Source organism: Lepidochelys kempii, chromosome 10 (genome assembly GCF_965140265.1).
Source record: "Lepidochelys kempii isolate rLepKem1 chromosome 10, rLepKem1.hap2, whole genome shotgun sequence".
Lineage (NCBI taxonomy): Eukaryota > Metazoa > Chordata > Testudines > Cheloniidae > Lepidochelys > Lepidochelys kempii.
In genome coordinates this window covers 13,951,678-13,956,881 of record NC_133265.1, presented here as the reverse complement: position 1 = coordinate 13,956,881, position 5,204 = coordinate 13,951,678, and positions in this window count along the sequence as shown.

The window sequence follows — 5,204 nt, the reverse complement described above, 5'->3', positions numbered from 1 at the left end:
ATTTATGTATTGCAAGATCGCCCCCCTCCCCCGGTCCTCCACTACCCTTTCCCTCCCTCCCCCCCAGTAAATGGATCTTTATTTATAGGGACCGAAATGTTTCTCTTGCTGAAAAATGCCCCCCGCTTTTCCCTCCCCCGCCGCCCCGGCTGGGGTGAGGTTAAAAAAAAAAAAAATCGGAGCAATATTGCAAGATCACAGGCGGCCTGGTGCAGTTTCTTCCCCACTTTGCACGGGAGACAGGCCAGGTTTAAATCCCCGGGGGGCCGGCACCGGCTCTGCCGATCGGAGCGAGGAATCGGAACTCCCAGGCAGGGTTCTTGAGCTGTCTGGAGTGTGAAATAATCCCGGGGAGGAGAATATAGCACAGGCACCCTCCCACCCCATGCGCCTCCCTCTCCCCCCCCCCCCCCCCCCCAGAGTACTCCAGGCAGCAAACAACAAGTAGTGGGAGGGGCTGGGGGCTTCCTGCGGCAGTCTCCAACCTCGCACGCTGCAAAGCCACCTGGCAACTGAGCCCCGCACCGGGGAAAGAAGAGACCCTGCAAAACCGGGGGAGGGGGCTATTTGCCCCCTCCCGCTGCCAGCCCAAACCCTGTCACCTCTGCGGCACTGGGAGGGAGGGATGAGCCAGCAGCTCCAACGCACAGGGAAGGGCTGAGAGAGCTTCTGCGCAGATCTAGGCTGCAACCTTAAAAGCATCCACCTTGTCTCGCTTATAAGGCAAAGGAAAATCGCCATTATTCAGCAACCTCCTGATACGCTCCCTCCCCCGCCAAAAACCCAAGGGCTGCCTGGGGAGGGTCACGTCGCGTCACTCCAAGGAGACAGCTAAGCGGCAGAGCGAGCTGAGTTTCTCCCGTACAAGTGGGCAAGGAGGAGATTATTAATGGGTCCTGACATGGTCCCCTTCCCCACCTTGCAAATATTGTGGGGGTGGAAACACTATTGTCCTGCTGCTCGGAGAATGCCAAGCTCAGAGGAAAGCGCTTGCAATAGCTCTTGGGGGGGTGGGTGTGTCTCTGCCTCGGAGGGGAGCAGTGGCTGGGGGGGGGGTTCCCCAGCCAGCAGAGCCAGAACTTCCCCGTCGTCTCCACCCTACGCCTGCGGCACCTTTCCCCTCCCACCCCCTTTTTCCTTTGCACACGCATGAAGTGCAAGGTTCCCTCCCCGGGCGCCGCGCGCTCTTCCCGGTCTGCTGCAGTCCAGGCGCTCGTGATCGCGTGGGGAGGGGGAGGTCACTGGGGTGGGCACATGTTCGCCCCCGCCTCACTCCCCAATCCCCCCTGCGAAAGGCAGGCGGTGGATAGGGAGCTGGGGCCATCGTGCAGCAGCCGGGAGACTGCCACGGGCTGGAGCAGCTGCTTGTTGCGCCCTGGGTGTGTGTCTGTCTGGGCGCGCAGGGGTGGCTTGACTTTGAGCAGCTCTCTCCCGTGGAAAGGTTCAAAGTCAACGCGCAGCAGCTGTTTTGTGCCCTGCCCCTTATTCAAGGGCCGACTCGGTTACATATTAAACCCGTATCCTATTGATTCAGCCCCTCCTTTCCGCGTTGTATGCCATGGAGCTGCAGGGCAGGGTTCCTTGGCCACCGTTTACACAACCGATCGCCTGGGGCAAGTGTTCTTATGACACTCCGGATTGAGCGAACTCGTTAACAATTAATAATTGGCCTGGGATTTGGGCGCTTTCTCTGAGTGCTCAAATCAAAGGCGTTTCTAGCCTCCTCCTGGGGGCAAAAAAAAAAATACCCCCCCTGTAAACGGGCACAAGGTGTCCCCTGCACCCTGACATCTCACTGAACTCATTGTGATTGAAATAACAGCCCTTTCTCGTCTCAACAAAGCATCTTAATAGCAGGAGCAAAGAATTCAGCTCATCTGCAAATCCAATAGCCTTTAAGTGGATTAACTGCAATAACACAACTGAGGAGTGATAACTCTCCTTCATGGAAGACAATAGACTGTAACTGCACAGCCAGGAGACTTATCCTTTCATCTCGGTGTTTCCTGCAGCATTTCAAAAGGGAATGCTTTCCAGAGCCCCCGAAGGGGTTTACGTGCTACTGGCTTGGGCATGCTTCTAGGAAACAACCTGTGCTTTAATGGGCACTTTGCAATTGCATAGGACTTGCCACCAGAACAGAAGTGGCCTTTCAAGTGCGGTTACTGCTCTCTCATGAGGTCATATAGGCTCACTGGGTGGTCTTCAGGACCAACAAAACACAACACCTTGAAAGATTTGGAAGCACTTAAAAGGGGGGTCTTTTCTGGAGATGGAAATCCACGGAGCCAGTGTGCAACCATTTCCCAATGTCTCCTGATAAGGGACGATTCAAGGGCCACCTTGCAGCGCACACAGATGTACGTCTGTATAACACAGTGCTACAACCAGCAGAGTGATCCAGATACGGAGTCGTGCAGGGTGGATTGTGGGTTACCATCCCTGGTTGGGAGGGGGAGAGGGTGACATCACCCAAGCGGAAAAGTGATGACTTAAATTTAAACTGTATAATTTCTTCTAATCATTTGTGGGGGTTACATTCAAACCTGTGGTCAGTGTTGCCATAGCAATAATAACAATGCTGTCCCTAAAAGGTTGGGAAGAGTCTAACGATGCAAATCTCATTGAGCAATTATTCCTCCCCCTCATTAGTTCATTGGCTAATGTTTATCTAGAAACATAATTGGCTGGATATTCAGTGGTAACTCCTTAAAGAGTTGAACCTTTAGTAAAAACCAACTTCAGGAGTAATTTTAGCTGTTATCTAGTGATAAGAAGTCTTTCCTATTTCTTGTATGCGTCGTTTCATGAAAAATTTACGGCATCTGCATCGTTTTTAAATCTATCATGATGATCAGATGGGCATCCTTCCTCTGGAGGCATTTTACACATGACTGTTTATATGGTTCATTGCAAATATTTGATAATGGGGCAAAATATGTAAGAGCCAAAAGAGTCCAATGATCAGAGCCTAGCTTGCAGAAACTTCTGCATGCAGTTTTATTCCTCTCTGAAAAGTTATTTCTATGCTTATGAAGGAAATTCTGTATCTAAGTAGCCTTCTATATGAAAATCCCTAGGTTGTGTTTAAGAATTCTTACTAACAGGCTAGGACACTTTTATATGGAAAAATGTCACATAAAAGTAATATACAATGCACTAGAGTTTTCAGTGGCATCGTCCATGTAAGTCTACTGTACGTAAGTGTACCATAGGTGGATTACTATAGTTTTATACAATATCTATATCTATTTATATGTAGAGAGGGATGATGTAGGAGTTTTAATGGGTGTGAATGAGGATTAGTGCAAATTATAAGACGCCATTGCATTAAGTAGGACACTTTTTTGGCTTTTAGGGACAACAGCTACTCTACACACTTCAGAAAACACAAGAGTTATGAGTTATATTTTTACTTAGTTTGTAAGCTTTTGGGGGCAGACATGATCTTTTTGTTCTGCGTTTGTACAGCACCTGGCACAATGGAGTCCTGCGCTGAATATAAAGTTCTTTTGATACTGTGGCCCAAATCATCTCTGCTGTACCCAGTTCAAACCCTATTTTAAACCAGTTCAGGCTAAGTGAGTATAAACAGTGCTAGGTCAACTGGTATAATGAAACCAAATCATGTTTTTACAAAGTTTGCCCTTGGCTGCTGATGAGAGAGGCCAAGGAGCTGTGACGGGGTTTGGGAGGGAAGTGGTCTCACAGCAGGAGAGCGCAGGAAGAAGCTGCAAAGGGGAGGAGTGGAAGGGCAGGCATCTCTGGCTTCCGACAAGTTAGCCAGAAAGAGCTAAAGGAAGCGCTGGGGGCAGCAGGTGGGAGTTAGGACAATTTTAAAATGGCCACCGACCAGCTGGCTGCAGCTACTCTAATGATTTGATTTCTACATTGCTCTGGCATCTGACTGCCTGACAAACAAGGTTGTATTTTTGTCATCAAATGTGAAAGTTAACCCTGCAAAACCTCCCAGATTAGTGTACACATTGATTTTCAGTTTGGGGATTTGTCTGCTTCTTAATCATGTTAAAAAAAATGATAAAAATATTAGTCACGTGTTTTGTTTGTTCTTCTTTGGATGGCCGATTTGTTTTACGGAAGGCGAAAGGAGACCAACATTGGAAGTAACCCTTAGGCAAGTCACTGTCTAAACCATTTTACTGGGCACATTCTGTAACAAAGGCTCTGTCACATAGCAGATGCAAAATTACTTAGAGCAGAAAGCATCATGGCTCCAGAAATAGACCGTAAGGAGCAGTCTCAGAGAATAGGATCCCAGGTCTTTCAGCAACAATCCCAAACATTTATAAAAGCCATGGACAGAATCTAAAAAGCACAATCTGGAAAGCAACATAGGCAAATGGCTTTAAATAAAGAGTGCATTTAAAAGGCAGCTCATCCATTTCTTAAAAGGAGAAGGATGTCAGACTTTGAACACTCATTTCTTTAGCCTGTGTTTTCAGATGGACTGAGGCCTGTCCTCCCTCTCCAGGGGCACATTGTTTGGTTCTTCAAAATTTGCTCCTGTAGCTTTGAGTCTGCATAAATAAATTACATGCGCAAATCATCTTACCTACCAGTACTGTTGACTGCCTGATTTGTGCCTGTCGTCAGATAGAGACAGGCTCACGGTCTGCAGCAGGTTTATGGGCAAAAAAATTACAAGTGCACAGTGTGGAAGGTCACCCCTTTTTAAAATGCGGCCTGTGACGAGGGACCGCACAAGAACTGAAGAGAGCAAACAAGGACAATTTTTGCCCTCTTCCAGTTGTTACACCTATGGATATTTGTGCCTCCCTTTTCAGCCCTTTCTTTTGGGCTCTTCTGTTGGCCTATTTGTTCTGGGCTGAGCTCTGTTTTGTTTATTATCATTTTGCACAGCATTCCAGATACTTTCATGGGAGACAGGTACTTCGAAAAATCACACATGCAAATCAATGGAAATGTTTTGGTAAGAAAAAGCGATCAGTAAGGAGGAGTCCATTGAATATTCACATGATCTATCCAATGAATGTACAGAGATCTTCTGGCCTGAACAACCTGTTCCTGCTCCTGTATTTTAAGTCAAAGTGTTTATGGAGATGGACTAGTGTCTTTTCTAATGGGATGGTATCTGCATTCAGAGCCTGTACTTGTTCCATTGAAATTAATGGGCATTTTGTCATCGACCTCCATGGGAACAGGATCAAACCCTTGTTACATAG